The sequence below is a fragment of the Amblyomma maculatum genome, chromosome 1 (assembly GCF_055883805.1).
Source record: "Amblyomma maculatum isolate TAMU_Amacu chromosome 1, ASM5588380v1, whole genome shotgun sequence".
Taxonomy (NCBI): domain Eukaryota; kingdom Metazoa; phylum Arthropoda; class Arachnida; order Ixodida; family Ixodidae; genus Amblyomma; species Amblyomma maculatum.
In genome coordinates this window covers 346,985,172-347,004,553 of record NC_139344.1, presented here as the reverse complement: position 1 = coordinate 347,004,553, position 19,382 = coordinate 346,985,172, and the positions used below count along the sequence as shown (strand labels likewise).

Genomic DNA, 19,382 nt, shown 5'->3' with positions numbered 1-19,382 from the left:
CTGCTCTTGGCCCTGGCAGACGTCATACAGCAGCATCGTGACCAGACGATGTAGCAGCTTTCTAGGACAAAGCAAGGACATTGGATATTCTGCCAAATTGAACTAAAACATATCACCATGAGCCTCCGTCCCCACGCCAGGATAAACTTAAAATCGCCCCTATTCCAAAAAAAAAAAAAAAAAAAAAAAAAACGTTGGACCCATTACCAACCCAGGAAGGCTTTCTACTCGCGTATCCAACCAGGCCCATCCTATTGATTCCACGATCTTCTACACAGACGCATCACGGAAGTTGGAGTAGCTGCTTACTTACTTGAGACCGGTAGTGAAGTGGTGGCACATAATTTTGGCCCTTACACTGATGCTCCTTTTACAGTGACTTTATAGAGCCTACAATAGCAGCCACTATTCAAGACCTCTCTCTAGTACACCCTAACATTCAAGGAATATCATAATCACACATTCAGTACAACCTATACGTGCCATTAATACGGGTTGTATTCTTTCAGAACTACAGTATGAGCTACATGAAGCTCTTACCAAATAACGTCCCCACACTTCCATACTGATGTGGATCCCTGGTCACGCTGGAATCCCAGGCCATGAGTGGTGTATTGCCTCTCCCACGAACTTCACCACCGGGCGTATAGGATTATCTGGCATTATCCGCCCACGTGGGACGGTACTCTTCTATGCAAGAAAGAAATCAATTCCAATTCCAAGAAATCAGTCTTCCTTGTTACAAAATTAGAGAACTTCTTCGTACACTTCCGGTAAAGGCAAATCCCTTACTACCACGCAATTACGCCTTCTTCCACGCATATACCTAAATACAATCGTTACCCCGGCCCGATATTCTCTCTTCCGCGTAAGACAATCTCCCACATGCCCGAATGTCCCGAATGGTGAAATTAGCATAGGGTTCACCCTATGCTAATTTAGAACACTGGATTTTCTCCTGCCCAGTTGCAATTCAGTTGCCCTCATTTCCGACACCCATCTCCGGCAATCGTGACGGGATTGGCTAGCTCTGACTAGCTCATGGAACAGTTGGCTTTACTGACCCTGGCCCACGACATTTTTACGAATAACACTGCGTCTGAATAAAGGTTTTCCTTCTCCTCCTCCCCTTTGCATACACGGCTCTGGGGGTAAATTATTGGATTCCAAGGCAGCTTGCGCGGGGTGGCAGAAAGGCAGGCTAGAGGATGAGATTTAGACATTTTCTGGATAAAAGCGCCTTAGCTGGCACAGGATAAGATTAATTAATTGGAGTGATAGTGTGGAAGAGGTATTTGATCTGCAGGGGGTGTACTCTGGTTAATGAAGATAATGATGACAACTATGAAAGTTGAAAAGCCTATGCGTTTGTTCACGATAATGAAGGTCATGTTGTACCTTTCGCTGTGCTGAGATTATATGATGCTTTCTTTTGCGTAAGCGTCTCTACGAGCTGAAATCTATCGTCCGGCTGACAGGAGCAATTTCTGGCTTCTGCTCACCATTGGTTCAGCGACTAAGGATTTTGTTTGCTAAGCTCGAGCTCCTGACACTCAGCTGCGGATGCAGTGGCCTCGTAGTGAGGTGTGCTTAGTGAACAAGCGCCTATGACAACTGTATGCCACTACTCGTGAAACTCCTCCCTGTGGAGTCAGTTTTGCTTTTTTTCATGAACTCTACCCGCGCACTTTCGCACAAGTGAGGCGCTCGTTTTGATCCACAATGAGACTGCTACTGCAGATTTTTCTGCCTTGATAATTATACCTTCAACCTGCTAAAAAGGCAGGCCAAATGCATCCCCCCTTCCCCCTTCTGTACATCTAATGGGACATTCTTTTACGCGAAGATGAGTTTTGAAAAATGGGCAGCACTATGAAAAGCCAAAGCAGATAATAACAGTTTCAAAAAGAGCATCTTCATTTCTCGATTACTGCTTACAACATCACAAAATAAAATGCGTCTGTCATCATGTAAAAACGTACACTTTTATTTTGCTTTCCTGATTTCTTTCTTGGCTAGCACTTAATCACCATTCGTTATGCGAAGATCATTTTGTCGGTGTGCATCTCCTTTACGATTCGGTATATTCACTCGCTGTTATCACTGCAGGATTCTCTGTCGTATAGAGAAACACTTTTGCCACAAATATATGTGTGAACTCTGATACAGTGTTCCGGAATTGTCCCTTGCGATATTTCAGGCACCCAAAGCATGCATGCTGAAAAGTGCCAAGGAAAAAACAGGGAGTAAGCGGCCGCACATGTAATTTTCATGAAATTTTTGTTTCGCTTGCAGTTTCCATTAGAAAGCTTGAATTATTTAAGACATTTTTCATTTCTCTATTTTCGTTCATACGAAAAATTATATAACTCTGTTGTCTTTTTTATTTTATATGTTGTAGTGTCACTTCAAAGTCTAAAAAGGTGAGTACTAAGCGAAAGGCAACGGTCATGCACTTGGATATCTCTATGAGAGGAATGACAACAAGGTTATTTCACCTTGATTAGAATGAAAGAGCATGGGGCATGTTGAACTACTCTACAATCATATGTCGAACTAAGGTATTCTCTCCAAAGTACTCTTCGGTTTCATCATTCTTTGTTACAGTCATTTCATCGGTACTATTATAATGTAAAGAGCAATTCAGTACTTGCAAGTACTTTTTAATGGAAGCACTCTCTCAAGCTTGACTGAGGAGGCGACCCGTAAGGGATCCTTTAATCTCCATTTGGACGCAATTATTCGTGCTGTACAATATGGGTACAATATGGGCATATAGCAAGGTTGAATACCTGATGCATAGTTGAAACTGCGGTTAGCCACGCCTTAGGTCGCACTAATTGTTCATTTCTCAGTTAATATTTGATGAGCATTTGCATAAGCATCAGCTAACTTGCCTGACTACCAGTAACCAATAATGGTAAATGATAATTCTTAAGAAGTCTCGGGTTCTATATAAACAATATCTCAATTTTCCCAGCATACAGAGTTTCTCGTTAAACTGCTCAGAGCGATTCGCGCATATTAGTATACCAACTGTTACTCTTTATACTTTCTAGCAACTACTGTTGCCGAATTGTCGGTATCTTTCTGTTGTTATGTAAAGCCCGCAATAAAATTGTTTACCATGTGTTGCAGGCAGAAGAGCAGGTAGCTGCGCGCGACAACGGAGCTATCAGGTGTTCCCAAAGGCGACCGTTCTATGGCATCCTCAGTGCCCGTATGCTTTGCCTTGTGCACAAGCACGTGCTTTTAGCCAAATTTTATTATGATATGTGAAGATGTGGTTATGTGTTTTTGTGCTATTCGAGCTAACCCTTGCCCAGAATGGTAGCAGCCTCGCCCAGCATTGGCGCTATGGACGCCTGGTAGTCATGGATGCATTATGAAGTCGAATTCGTAGGTCGGGCAGTGGAATTCAGCCAGCGACTTGTGGATGCTTCCTTTTCTAAGTTTTCATGTATCACCCATTCAATGATCACGTTATTAATTTCCTATGTGCACCAGAAAAAAAGAAACGTTCCCATTTGCCCTACTTAGTTTTCCTGTCTGTATTTTTCTTTGGAATGAAGTAGCTAAGCAAACCCGACAGCTTTGTTTTCTAACGGTTTTATTCACCATTCCTTTCTGGTTTAGCTACCCTATAAGTACCAGGATCCGAAACTTGTAGATATAGTATTATGAACAATGTTAAGGACTGCAATCTAGAATTCAGTCAAGAATTACGGCTTCTGTTGTGAACTTCGAATGTTGTCTGTATGGCTCGATTGATACGCTGTTGAATACATAGTTTAATAACCAATGCATTGCTGTGAAATAAAAGACAATTTTGGCACGCCGTACAACACAACGGCTGAGAGCAGATCAGCTTCAAGATTTCGAACTTGTAATTGCCCTAATCTGAATAACTTTTCACCGCATTGCTTGTCACATTTGTTGCATAAGGATACCTACACGCCTGCGCCGGTCTGAAAGGTATAATAGTGTCATCGACTTAGTAATACTCCATAGATAATCGCGCTTCAAAGTGTCAGTTAGTATTGACTTCATCCAACCGTCCAAGACGCATTTGAAGAATGGTATCTAGATTATCCCTTTATGGCGAGAGTTTGGAATAACGAAATAGCAGGGGTTCAATTAACTTAGTCAAACCGAAGATGGACTGAAAACTCTTTTTTTGTAATGCTATAGATTTTGGTATGGTGACCGCTGCCAGCTTCACTGTCCGACTTTCTCGGCTCCTGATCAATGCCTGATGAAAGAGAGGCTCGGTAGCCTCTTTATATAACGGATTCACGGTCTTTGTGACGTAGTGTCTGTCTGGATGACATCACTGTATGTCAAGCTCATAGGTGAAATTCTAAGGTCAAGGTGATGGTGATGGGTCAACACTGATGTTACTGACGTTTCACTTTAAATGTTGGACCTTAAGGCTGGCTAAAGCTCAAACTGCCGCGCACATACAAAACGCGGCTTTTTGCAATGAGTAGGGCTAGTGCTCAAAAATACATGCAACTTGGTCCTTACGATATCCAAAATAGTGCAGTTCCATGACGCCACAGTCCGAGTCTGTGTAGAGGTAGCGGACGGTATCAGGGTGATCAACATCTGTGGGAAATGAAAGAAAACAGGCAGAACTGTTCTCGTTCACAAAGCAAAAACGCTATGAATTTAGACTTTTTTAAAGGCTGCTACACTAGAGTCTCAGTTCTGCGTGCTCCTGTTTGTGGTGTCTGGCATATAAGGAAACGAAAAATCAGGGACACTGCAAGAGATCAACGCACTGAAACTAAACCACATCATAACGGATAATCCATAGTAGAACGAGATAATGAAGATGGCTACACAGTATGAAAGAGCACTGAACAAGGGTAGAGGGAGAGGCTCAGTTCGCAAGCCGAGCCAGCGTTTACAAGTTTCGACGAAGACAAGTCTACGTGTTTAAACCTTACCTCGGATTGCGAACTGAGTCTCCCCCTCTACCGTTGCTCAGTGCTCTTTCATAATATAGTGGAGGCTACTTTTAAGTCATTTTCCTTTTTTTCGAACGTTTCGTCGGCATACATGTTAGTAAGAATGGGGTGATAGAAGAAACTGTCACGGTGACACGAGGTGGACTTAGTTGTTTCTCTTACCCATGTCTACAACGAGATGAGCAGCGCTAATGGAGGGGCCTGGAGTGTAGTACAATGTGGCATTTGTCCTGCATGTAAAAAATCAAAGATAAGCAGCAAAAGGTTTAATGAAACTGCCTTTTCGTGCCTAAAAATAAATTTCGTGCTTAATCTTGCAAATATATTCAGAAAATGCAAAAACATACAAACCGGCAGACAATTAGAAAGTGAAAATCAAAAGTGCGCGTCTCATTTGATCCAATAATTGACAGCGAGAATGTCATATTCAAGTATACATCGCGTGATGTTCGCAAACTACGTACAGTCTTTTGGCAGAAATGTAGAGCCCTAGGGGTGTGCTTCAGAGTCGTGTAGTGGCACCAATTTAGCATTAGTGAAGCTCATTCCGATGGGAGAGGCTACGACACAAAAATCTCACCATTAATAGATTCGGAACATTGGGTATGCATTACAAGACCCACGAAGTGGCTCAGAAGCTAATCTCCTGGGTTCTACACTTTTTACAAAGACTGTACTACATCCGCACCCGAAATAGGACACTGGACAGAATAATGATTTGGCAATTTTTGAAAAGCACCTCGCCTTGAACAATGATTCCCACTTTGCAAAAGAAAAAATGTACGGCGCAGGCCTTGCGTCCTGTGTATCAACACAAAATGAGTGAGCTGTGCTCTAGAAGATAAAATGATGCTTGCGCATTCTGCTCTGCATGTATCGTTGGGTCACTTTCAGTTATTAAACATTACCACAAGAGATATGCGCGTGCCCTTCGCTTGTCTTTTCATCAACATCGATCCGTTCTTTTCTATCACACCTACTTTAATGACATGATCATCATTAATTTTTAAGTATATCTTTAAATTATCACACTTGAAACGGAACGCTCTCGAGCCCCACAAATATGACTCGACTAAGCGCTTCCAATGAGGCAGCATTAGTGCCGCCGTTTTTATTTAGAAATGTAAAAGCGCGAGTAAATTAAAAATTTTATACGACTACTCAGCGCGTTTCGGGCGCTGAGATGAGCCAATATTAGCGCTCACTCTTCTCTGACTTGATAGGGCGCTGCTAGCCTATCGATGCTGCTGGTCCCGAGAAAAGCTTCGGCGGATGCTAGTGGCGGCTTTTCGCAAAAGAGGAAGAAAGAAATAGGACATAGAGTATCAAACTATAAAAGTAAGAAAACTACGTAGCATGTATAATTGGGTATAGTGCTTATTATGAGAGCAGCCGCATTCGGCATCAGCATTTCAACAAATTCGAGTGAAAATTCGTGAGAAAGATTGTGCAACAAAAAAGGAAGTAAACGCATGTACTGAAAAACTTGCTATTACATGCATACCATATGCAAAGAGATACGCACAGAAGAGGAGTTGATTACGCAAAAATGTCACAACCACGACGCGTGCAAACACGCACCGAAGAGAAAGACAAGTTCGTTAACACTTTCTCATTATTGATCAGCAGCGTAGCAAATATAACCGCGGTTTCTTCCTCTAGTCTCTTTGTGGAGTGCAGACTCGTGTCTTATATTCACTCGGCAGCAGGAACAGACAACTTACATTGCTCTTCTTGTTATGTTTCTCGGTAGTCGGCAGCAGGAGCAAACAAGTTTTTTTGCTCCTTTTTATCTTTATCACAGCCTAAAGTATTTTGCAAGGTTCTTGCATGTCTCCAGCAGTTGGTTTGGAAAGGTGCTACGGGGCCCTTTGCCCTCGCTTCGCAACTCTTGTAGCAGCACGATTTGGTGCCAGCAATTCCTTTCCTTACTCAAACATTTCACACAATCATTTAAAAATAAAAAGTCAGTCTTTTCCACGGAGAGTGTTTTGTGCTAGAAAGGGCTCACCTCGGCTGACCTTCGCCTGCATTGAGGGACCAGACATACTTCGCCGAAGGGGCCTCCAAATTTAGATCAGTACGCCATGCTGTCAGGCATTTGAAAATAGGGTCTGGGTTAACATCCCTCACGGCCACAGAGTACTTGACGATTTCGAATACCTACCCCGCCGGGGTGGAGCAGTGGTTACGGCGCTCGACTACTGTTCCCAAGGACGCGGGATCGAATCCCGGCCTCGGTGGCAGCTTTTCGGTGGAGGCGAAAAGCAAGGCGCTCGTGTGCTGTGCGATGTCAGTGCACGTTAAAGAACCCCAGGTGGTCGAAATTTCCGGAGGCCTCCACTACGGCGTCTCTCATAGCCTAAGTTGCTTTGGGACGTTAAACCCCACAAAACCAAACCAAACCAAACCGATTTCGAATACCTGTAACGAAAGAGGGTGGGACAATAATAACTTGGAAGACGCATACTTAGGCTCCGCCTTTGATGTCGTGACGTGACAGCGTTAATGGCTTCCCTCGGGAGCTGTCTTTGCAGATGTTTCTTCGCTTACTTGCGATTTGCTGCTTACTTATTCAATAATCTATCTCGACATTTGTGCCTCTGTCATCTAATACATGTTCATTAAAATAAGTCATAAGGCACCTCAAATTATGAAAGACCACATGGCACAGCTATCCGTCACCGCTTCACCCAAGCCATTTGCGGTCTTGTCTACTTGGCCAAGGCGCAACCACGAACGAGTGTCTGTAAAATGTTTCTTCTGGTTGCCATAGTTCTCCTCGAGCGTTCACGACTATCCCAACGCTATGTTCTGGAAGTTTGTGCACACCTTGTCACATTAGAGATCATTTTTTATGCATTAAGTGCCCTATCCAAACATATTAGTCTTCCTGAGACCACCAAATTGATTTTATCTCAGAAGAGTGACCTGATAGGCGCCCACGCATATTCAAAATTAATAGAACTTAATGGACACATTGACTTCAGCGCTATGTGCTTTCAGCGCTGTGTCTATGTCTCCTCTCGTCCTCGTCGTATGCGCTACACCGATAATGTCTAACCAACATGCCCAAGCGTCTGCCTTGTCGCTCTGACATTATAAACACTTTCCGCAGCACAGACATTGCCTTCGCGCCAATATGCTTCGTACCGTCTGTTTGTTTAGGCTCTTGATTAGTAGAGGCGGTGGACAGCTACGAGCATTTGCCATTGTGTCAAGCTACTCCATCAGAATATGCATTTCTAAAACGCCCAACTAAAATGTATGAAGGAGCGCTTGGTAAAAGGCGTTGGGGATCAGACATTAGTGCCCTTGGCACCTGAAGTCATGGGCTGCACATCCGAGCTAGCTAGCCATGCCAAGCCAGGAAAGAATAGCATGCGTGCCTCAATGGGCGTTTTTGAGGGCGCTTTGATGGGGGCGCCAGGGAACGTTCGGCCGCAAGTCAGCCCATATGTGCCGAAAAAGTACCCAACTAAACAGTACAATACATGTACGATGCGCTGCCGCTAAGGCAGGAATCGTAACTAGCGAAAACCAGGCAAGCCGCCGTTTCATTCTGTGCTCCGCCCAGCTGGTCGAACCATGTTGATCTTGCGAGTGCAACTTTCTCCTTTTGATTTCTTCTTTTTAGATTAGGGGTGTGAGCATGAGTAAGAGGCGTTTAATTAGCAAAACACTGATTGCAAACAAATGCTGGCAAAACTGAACTAAACAAGCAGAAGGCAGGAAGAATCAATGCACAACCAACAGTAAAGGCTTCATATATTCATTCCTGTCAATTTGAGCCTACATTAGCAATGTTCAATTAAAACTTTTCCCCAAGCTAGAATTCCACAGCTGCAAATACTTTTGCACAGTATAAGGTAAGAAAAATCTCAAAGCCGCCTGATTTGCGTTGTTGGCGTATTTTAAGCCTGCTAAACATCCACGCGGCGAGAAATTTTGGCTGCCATCGCTGTGCCCGAAGCTGGTGTAATACAACTGCATAATTATGCGAGTCGAGTGAGTGGATATATTTTGTAACATCCAGTCCAAGTATTGCAGCAAGACTCCCTGGCAGTTTGTGCATAAGTGCAATGTCTTGTTTTCCGTCAGTGCAGTACTATGTCAAGTGAACTAAAATGCAGTGAATACTATACCGGCACTTTTCCCTACCTCAAATGCATTCGGAATGCCCTCATCGAGTCCTTCCGGCCATTCAGTCTGCGCCGCAGCAGCAAAGGAGAATGAATGCAGGCTCCACAAAACCAGGTGAGCCAGTCGGTGCACTGAAGACATCGTTAGCGATAATATTTACCGAGGGAGTGCAAACGTCACAGACTTTCGGGAGCAGCTTTTTCCCGCTCCTGAGAGGCACTGCGTCTTATGCTCGGTAGACACTAGAATTCGTCCTTTATCGCCAGGATTTAACGATGCAATAAGCCCTTACAGCCTGCTTTGTAATATGAAGCCCAACGCAAACACACACTGCTAAAGCCGCACAGGTAGGGGTCGTGCAGGTTGCTTTTCTATTTTCTTCAGACTATATTATTTATCATGGGGCATCAAAAACGGCCTTGTCATTTTTTTTGTATCTTACATATAGTGGCTTCACTTTTTAATTAAAAAATGCAGAGCCAAGTACCCGACCAACATACGGCTTTGAAAAAGCTGTCATACAATGACAGGAATTTCGTTGGCGTCCTTGGCCTCGTGTGGAGCCTGGCAGCATATATTCCCTAGGGCCAGTCGTAGATGGAACTTTCCATTGGGAGCAGCACCTTTATGTATCGGCAACCCGAAACTTAGCAAGAGAGCGCCTGAAATATCAAACACCAATGGGCCGGTTCTGCATAGTGCACCAGCAGCAGTGACCTTAGACTAGGGGCTCTTCCCTCTAAACTCACCAGGGCCTCCTATGAGCAATAAAGGTTTTTCGTGCGATCATTTGTGTCGGCCAACATGTCCGAAGCCCGGTAAATTATACTTTTGTTGTGGTACTGAGTAGTTTATGGCAGTGGTAGGAAGCTAGAAAATAAGTTTCGCCGTCAGATGACAGCCTTTCCAAACATGTGTGCTCAAGCATTGCGGAGGCCATGGCGGTGCTTCATAATATTATGGCATTCTTCGCTTCGGTTTTGTCATTCACTCAAGCGAAAAGTTTATAACTCCGTTTTTACCTCAACTTTCATGTGTCCCCATGATTGCAAAAGGGTTATAGAGACTCTTAAATGCAATCACTTTACATTAAAACAAGCACACAATTATTACCGGTGTAGCCGTCGTTGCGCTGACGGACGCCAGGACCGTTGCTTGGCTGGACGTTTCCGCGGCCGTGTGTAAATGCTTTCTGACGTCTGAAAATTCGCGCTATACACACCACATCACAGTCTTTATCATGACAAGTGCTTCAGACTACAACCCAGTTTATTGCACAACTCCACCACCTATTTCTGTTTTCACGTGCACTCCAGTTTGCTCAACGCAGCTAAGAAGCAGGGGCACACGCGCAAGCCTATTTATTTTTCGATTCGCCTGTTTGAAGCCAAATTAAATTGTCAAATTGTGAAGCTAAAGGGTCCCCTACCACGCCCCGAAGCCGATTTCGCGTTGATACAAGTGCTGATGTACTCGCGCGTGCAACTTTACGACTAGTCTATTTACATTTACGGCAGAAAGAAATTACATCACTGTCATTGAACCTAACCTTGTGAAGCTTACCCTGTCAGCTGTTTGCAGTTTTGCTTCTGCAGTCCTGTCGTGATTAGGTTGACACTATTTTTCTTTCAGCAAGACCTTTGATGTAATAGATGACTGCATCCTTGTAGAAAACCTGCTGAACTAAAGTCTCCTTAAGTCATATTGTAATTGATTTGCTACCTACGCAAAGGTTTGACAAAGCTGCTTGACTTACGATAGACATCATGGATCGAACTTAATGTGTTATTCGATCTCCTCCTCAGTCACCCTCTCGAAGTTGTTGCTAAATGACGTATGTCCCGATATGTTGACGAACTGAATACATTCCTCATACTGCCCTCCGCACTTGACTTCAGCCTAATTCAAGACAGGCCCAACTCTGTGCTCGAGTGGTTCTTGTCAGACATGTTGGCCTTGAAAGCAAATACTTCCGTTGCCATAAATACATGCGAGGCCTACCCCATTGAGATTTCTTAAACTCTGAACAATATGTCGATTATGAGGGTGTCTGCTATTTCCGATCGTGATGCCTTTCTAGAGAAGAAGGTTGGTTTTTTCGCATCACGTCCTAGATGTCAAGACCAGAAGCCTGTCCGTGCTTGGCACGGCAATCTGCGTATCCAAGGTACTGCACAGCACTTTATTTTATGATGTTCTGTACCGGAGCCTTGCATAGTCGAAAGTTGAGTCTGTTTTTGTTTTATGGCATTCAACCTGGAGCACATAAATCTTTCGAAAAGGTACATGAAATGTTTGTAAGGAATCTCAAGGCCGAGCGGTCCTATGCTCCTTATGCTGATGAGAGCGGTCTTGCGCGCTCTGCACCTAACTGACTTTGAGGCAAGACGATAGTTACAGGACGTTTTCTTCTCAGGTGTTTGCACGGGCACACTAATTGTATGGACAATAGCATCTTTTACCAGCAGTCGGGAGCTTGGACGTGCAGGGCAGCAAAGCAGTGGGTTTGATGTGACACTGTTTAAAATAACGTCCATTTTGTGAATGAAGTGTACGTTTAAAGTCATGTCCCAGTGTGGTCCTGTTATATTGCATCAGGATTTTAGCTCGTTCAGGTAAAACCCGCTCTTGTCAGTGAGGCGCGAACTCCATTCGACACTTAACTATTTATATAACCGATTTTGCCTGCCATCATCTTCCTCAATTTCACTACATTTTATTGTGCATATCTGTATATTTTCATGGTTCTTTGGCCTACGACTGCTGGGAGCGCACCCCTGTAAAAGGGCATGTGGCTGTCAGTGGCTACTTCGCAAAAAAAAAAAAAAACAATGTCCTACTCAGCGCCTGCATCTTTAGCGCTTTTTCGGAAGTTATTGAATTGGCGACTTAGTGTACTCTAAAATGTTCCCATGATCTCCGCTTCACCTGACACGAGTAAGCAATCCTGGGATACTACGATGTGTGACGGAGGTAGGTGCAGTTGTCTGGTGCAGCGTGCTCATTTTATTTAGCCGAACGAGGCGCGTAGGATGGTTCTGTCACTCGCTTGTGCCAATCACAGGACAGATTTCACAAAGCGGAACCATGTTCTCTTTGATGGCCACGTGTAAAGCCACTGATATCACAGTGTTCTAGAGCTGTGCTTCTAATACATTAACAAAACAGCGCTGTCAAAATCGGTGACAGCAAGCCGATCTAAATGAAAGCCATGTCAAATTGACTCAAACAATCAGTGTCGTCGCTGCACGTGAGTGAAAAGGACATTGCCGTCGAGGTGAGCATAATCAAATGGACAGCTACGCTCCTAAATTGCTACCTGTCGAAATTGAGTACGACCGATGCAGGAAATAAATAGCCTGGCTCCAGGCAGACACGAGTAATCAGTAAACGAAATGAGCCGTTTGCTAGCATTGACACTGCTGGTCGCGTGCTCTGAAGCGGGCAAAGGGCCCAACATTTTACCAGCGAACGTACCAGACGCCTTTCAGGTATGAAACTTCGGTTAGGTCATTTAACCATTTTTGGTGGGCTACACATTTATATTATTGTGGAAACTATCGGAAAGAGTCAAAACTATTTTTAGTATGTCAGCCTGTATAAATTAGCTTGATTTATTTATTGTGCCTCGAAACGACTTGAAACGCAACTTCTTTCTTGGATTCAGTGCCGGAAAACCTAATGGACATGGCACAGTCTGTCATACCTTTCCTTTCATAGGCCTTCCTCGACATCAACGACAGATGAACAACCAATTAGGGCGTGAAAGAAAACCCTTACTGCATCCGTCTCAATTGTGTCCTTACCCCCATTTTATATTTTGTTAAAAACTTTCTTTTGCACATCCTTCTCTTCCCTTGTATGGCCTACACGACGACTGGAGTAAAAAACTAAAACGCACCAATGTCATGTACGGAAGCAATTACGACATATGTACGGATAAAACTTTCCTCTTTCTTTTATTTGCTTTTGTCGACTCAGTTGTGATTTTAACAAAAACATAACATAATAACATAACAATAACATAAATATCGAATCCTATCGAGATGCATAATTATTGAAGGCGCCAATTTATTTATGGGGAGCGTTAGCCAAACGACTGTACGTTTCCCTGGTTTTCAGGTTTTTGCCGCTTTTCCTGATGCCGTTGGCATAGCCGACGTGAACAATGACATCTTCGAATGCTTGACTGCGAAACGCAAAGACTTTGACCCGGTTGCCAAGAGAGTCACATATGTATGGTCGCTGAATGATGGCAATGGCAAAAGGTAATAAATATGTGTACAATTTGGGAGACATTTTAATAGCGCCTTTAAGAATATGACGCGACATACTTTATGCCACCCTTCTACTGGTCTCATTATGGATTCCCTGCGCGCATTGGCACTTTGCTACTTGCCTAATTTACGCCTTTATTACCAATTAATAAGCCAAAGTTTGTTTCAGAGGTTGTGAAAAAGGGTGTTGGAGAAAAAGATGCTTCTTCACAGGCTAAAAAAGTCCTCCCTCCGCCCCATTTATAAGTGGAATGTTAGAACTAGATTACATCACACATATTACATCATGCATACATATTGCATATTATATCACATAACATCAGGATACACTTTCTGACTTGCCACAAGACAAACCGACGAGATATAAAGGTCAACTTTAATGTGCCTGCGTGACCCAGGGAATGCGTTTCTGACTCGGAATCTAAAGGTTCTTATGGGTTAGATTCCAATCTATCCCGCCTATATCTAAGAAGCTGCCGAAGCTGGCAGCTCCTGACAACTCGGCCATGTCATGTGACCTCGTGGCGTCACGCCCCTACAGCGAATCCTTACAACCACTTCACTTGCCAAGCACCAGCAGCCATAGGCATGCTGGTAATTTTTCACTCATAACGCCAGATTTCTTTCTTGTTTGAGTGCGTGTGTGTGTGTGGAGGGGGGGGGGGGGGCGGTGACTAAAGCTTTTACGCTACCGCGTATAAATCAATAACTTCGCAGAGTGACATTTGCAACTGCCAGAAAATGTCACCACAGATGCATTTGGCCGTGTTTCAAAGCTTAGGATCCCATATCTTGGACTAGAATATAAGAACACGAGCTTACTCTTACGGATGGTATGACACGGTCTCGGCACTAGATTTCATCGTTAGGATTTTGCAATACCTTCTCCACTGTTGCTTCCAACAGCAACGTTTAATGCTAGTGAACAGGTGTTGCTACGCATTCCAAACACTAACAGGGTGACGTCAAGAACTATTTGTTCATTTTCATGAACAACCTCTAACCATCCACTCCATACGGGATACAACAGTCGCACTAGAGGTTACCAAAAAAAATTGTAGGTTGTGTGACAAAGCACTGTTATCCTTACTGTTCTGAATTCTTAACGCCTACAACTTTTTCTGAGAATTTAATCCAACGAAGCCGACTGTCCTGAGTTTAAACAACCTTGGAGACTAGCAGTACCCAAAAGTGGTTTGTCTCATTTCCCAGAAAACATGTTGGATTCCACCACACCGCCGGTGCTACGCCTGACGCTACGAACTTCACCGTTGGCGAAGGTAATTATATGAAGTCACCTCAGATACTTAGAGCGGTTCTCAGCAAGCCAGTTATTTTATTTTTGCTAAGCAATGTAGCTGCAGCCATCTGAAAGAAAGAGAAAGAGCAGCATAGGTGTCCTCCTTGGCTGCAATGCCTTGGAGATCAACTCCTCCAGTGTCCTGAATAGAGTGTCGTGGAAGACGAAATTTTGCCCGGTGAATTCGCCGAACAACATTCTGCGTTCAAGAAGGGCGGGACTATGCAGGAGGTAACGCCGGGCGTACAATCCCTCGAATAAATGTAATGCCTGAGTTCTAGTGTGGTGAAATTTCGAGTCGGCATAATCTGCGAAGCATTGGGTTCATACCTTAGATCTCTTGTTTTGCAAAAGCAAGAAACGCCGAGATTTTCCCCGCTTTTTTTTTTTTTTTTGGAAACTGGGGCAGTGAAAATTGTGCCCATGGAATATATGCTGGTGCTTGCTGTCTTAGGGCTAGACTCATCACCTCAAGGGCGTGTAGGAGACAGCTATTGGTTCATGGGAGCGCTCATTACTGCGGCTACAGGGGTGTTCAGTTACCCGAATGAGGAAAAACATATTTGTGGATGTGGGAGCGTCTGCATGTGGAATAAGCGTGGCCTTCACTTAGCAGGCCATGAGCTGAGTTAGACTGCCATAACGCAAAAGCGTTAAACGCCTCGTTCTCCAAACATTCCATCATGGACGCATTGTCACCGTCGAAGTTGCGCGAGCAATATCACGTACATGGCTCCGGCAGCTGCTAGTTAACAACTGATATGGTCATGCACTGGAATGGCTGTCAAGTTGCGTTACGTGATGAGACCACATGGTTTGGAAATTTTCTAAACGCTCCCAGCTTGGGCTTTTTGAGATGTAGGTGTGCGATCGGAATCCCCCTTTCCTGAATCCTTGAATTAACGTTTAGAAACACTGTCTCTATATGGGTAGCCCGTTATACTTAGTGGCATGTGCAGAGGCGCATTATTTTTATTCAATTTTTGTCCTGCCTCACCATAGTATATGTCTCTATATGTCCCTTGGCTATACGACTTCGTTAAACCAGAGCTTTACACATATAGGTTGCGTGGTATTTAATATAGTGCGCTAGTTTAAAACTGCATGTTAGTTAGCATATGTGGGATAATACGGCAGAAGCTAAAATATTAAGGATTAATAAAGTAGCAAATGGCATGTACGCGAAAGAGTGTCCGCAAAGAAATTCGGAAAACAGGAGTTAATATGCTCGGCCATATCATATCCTTAAATGCGGAGCTTCTGTGGCAGCGAAATTATTTCAATGCATTTGTGCGATGTTATTGGCGCGACAGTGATTGTACAGCCAGCTGGGGGCAATTGCATCAGTTCTGTGCAATCAATGTTACGAATGTGGGCCCGAACAATGCAGAACAAAGATATACCAAGAAGCTTGCATTCTGAATGGCGGAATGAACTGCCCATGGTGAGTGACGATTTTATATCTAGCGACCTGAAAAAGCACAGACATATATATTATTTGCAAGCGACCACCGTAAATAAAATAACCCATCAAATAGATTAAGATTGCACCAATAGTGAGCCTTTTGAGAAGATGAAGCTATACTTTTACCTAACCTCGATTCTTCGCAGACTCCAATACAGTCGAAGTCGCCTACTTCCTCTGAAGCGACAACAAGGACTGCGCCATTACAATAGTGCCGTATCACGGTGAACGAAAGAGTTTTTTCGTACTAGTTGAATGGTTTTGCTATGTAGATCGAGACACCACGGGGAATTCCGCCCCCCCCCCCCCCCTCCGCTCCTTTTTGTTTTTGCTAAATTGATTCTGGCTTTCGTGGCGCTGCCGATATTTTAAGCAGCAGAAAATTGACCTCTTCTAAACAATTGAATTTAAATATTTGAAATCCACCTTATTCCCAAACGAATCGACTTTGCGATCCCTCGTCTTCAAGCGAATGTCTGCATGGCGGTGCTTTCGAGACGTAAACACAGAAAATTTTATGAACTATTCACGGCTAATTTACGATGTTGGCCGGTGATGATGGCGCCAGTAGTCTCTTTTTACACTTCCGGTTAATAAAAGCTTTATTTTCAGTTTAAATAGTTTTTTTGGTTATATCATACCTCAGTATATCAGTAGAAGGAAAGTTCAGCGTCTCCTCGATGTCCTTTTTATGGGTGCCTGCTCCATGCACATGTAGCATCACTCAACTGCATATGGCAATAGAAGTCACATGAGATGTATACAATTTGTAAGGTACATTTATGCCCTATGCTATTGCACTCGCAGTTAAACATGAAGAATTGTAGAAGAAGAGTGGCGAACAACGTAAAGAAGGCCATTCAATATGCACTGAACTACCTTAATCACCTAAACAAGACAGTGCTTCACACAAGTAGGTAAGGCAGACGCCAAACCCAGCACTTGCAGTAGAAGCGCACCGAGTTTGCAAGCGGTTTCTTTTTTTTTTTTTTCCAAAGGTTGAAGCGGGAAGCTACGGGTAAATAGCAGGTTCCATAACAAGGCACGCATAATACGAGTGGTAAATTCATATAGAATACGCTACAGGCCGAACAGGGTACCGCCTGGTTCCCTTTTTCTTTTTATGTGGATATCGTGTGTCACGATACAGTCTTACACAACAAACAAGAAAAACTCACAGCTTCAGAAATCACGCCAGCGTTGATCAACGTTGCAATTGAGAAATAGCACTAAGACAACTTTGATGTCAAGGAAAAACATTCCTGAATGAAAACAAATGTGAGTCTAAGTATAAGCAAAGTGTAATAAGATATTTTAATTTCTTTCATCCGCACATCTTTTAAGGAGGCCATTTTGAGCACATATTCGCATAGGAGGACACTAACTGCAATATAGGCCTTGTGCCGTCTCATCTGTAATGTATTTTGCGTCCCCTAAGACAATTTGTTTTCACCTTACATCTCCTTATACTCTATAAGAAACATCTGCACCATTTCTGAAGCTGAAAACGGAAAAACAAATCGCCTTCCAGCCTTTCTATTTTTATGCTTTTACAACTATCCAGCGTTTTTGGAAATTAACGCTGTGCTTAACCGTGCATACGAGAGCTTATTCCAACACGGACTCAATGAAGGCAGTAGTGACACCATGCTTTTTGTTCTTCTGTGTGATGTATTTAGTAGCGTTCTGGTACCCCTTACTTCGTGCCCCTTCCAGTATGGGCGGCTAAGCATATGTAGTGCGTTTTGTTTGCACGTATGTTTCCTTTGTTGCTGCAGGATTCAATTCATGCATGCACACATTTTGTTTCTTCGCAGAATGCACACTTTGGGTTTCGAAGACCGTAGAAAACTTGGTGCCAGTCCGCTGCCTTGAGCAGTTTCACGACAAATGTGGCGTTGCGGTGCCACTTCACGACAGCGACCTCTGCGTGGATGACGAGGACGACATGGAGGGCTACTAGACGCCGCAATATTTTGTCCGGTCAGCGAAGCTGCCATCTATATGTCAATCGCTTATAGGAGGCTATAGTTGTTGAATACATAGAGTTGATCATAGTTGCCACGTTCTCATGGAATGTTTTTCGAAAAGCATTCGGCGACGTGACAGACACGTAATCTCTACTTCTGCAAGTCCTGTCAGCTGAATTTTCTCAAATCTTGTTTTTGAAGCACCTGAGTAGCCTCATAAATTTTTCGCTGAGGGGGTTGCATAGAAAACTACTTACCACCCCGTCGGGGTGGCGCAGTGGTTACGGCGCTCGACTACTGTTCCCGAGGATGCGGGATCAAATCCCGGCCTCGGCGGCCGCTTTTCGGTGAAGGCGAAAAGCAAGGCGCCCGTGTGCTGTGCAATGTCAGTGCACGTTAAAGAACCCAAGGTGGTCGAAATTCCCGGAGTCCTCCACTACGGCGTCTCTCATAGCCTGAGTCGCTTTGGGACGTTAAACCCCACAAACCAACCAAACCAACCAAAACTATTGACCATGCGTGGTGCAAAGGTGTGGGCTCCTAGTAGCTTTTTATATTAGCGGGAACTGCGTTGTCAGCTTTTCACCCGTGATACACAAAGCGACGTAAGGCTTACCTATCTCTTTTTGACTCTAATTACGGCCGCAGTGATCGTTTTAGAAAAGTTGGGGGCACTAAAGTGTGTCTAGTTCCAAAACTGTCTTTAAGCCATCCTAGAGCTCCCGCTCTCTCAGATGGGATAAGAGGGTGGGCCACCCTACTAAGGACGTTGTTTTCGCAATATGCTTTTAAACTTCTCGTCACTTATTCATTGCTGTCGGGCCAATACTAAGCGAGACTCCTATGCGAATGAAATGAGTGAGAATGGCGGAGGAAGAGAAAATAATGGGAGCTTAAGCAATTTCGTTCTCCGGTTGGTTCTCGTGGGATGGCATATAATGGAAGGAAGAACTTAAGTAAGACAGAGGGAAGAGAAAGATGCAGCGAAACCCCAACCACGTAGAGACGTGATAGAAGTTCCTGTGTAGCCTGCCGTGGCAGCGTACTGCCCTCAGGAACCGACACGCTGCTTGGCCATCATTTGAGGCTTATCGATAAGACATAACGAGTAGGCTGATAGACAACACGAAAATGGCATGGCATTTACATGGCGTTCTAAAATTCGATTACAGGAAAGCAATTCGATTACAGGAAAGGCGCCGTATCTGTCACATTTTTTCTGAGGACACCTGGAGTCCCTCGGAAAGGTCCAAT

The 19,382-nt window shown here is 44.0% G+C and overlaps 1 pseudogene; it reads left to right on the top strand.

Moving 5' to 3' along the window:
• Nucleotides 1–12,511: 12,511 nt before the first annotated feature.
• LOC146207682 (uncharacterized) lies at nt 12,512–18,134 on the top strand (annotated as a pseudogene).
• Nucleotides 18,135–19,382: the final 1,248 nt, after the last annotated feature.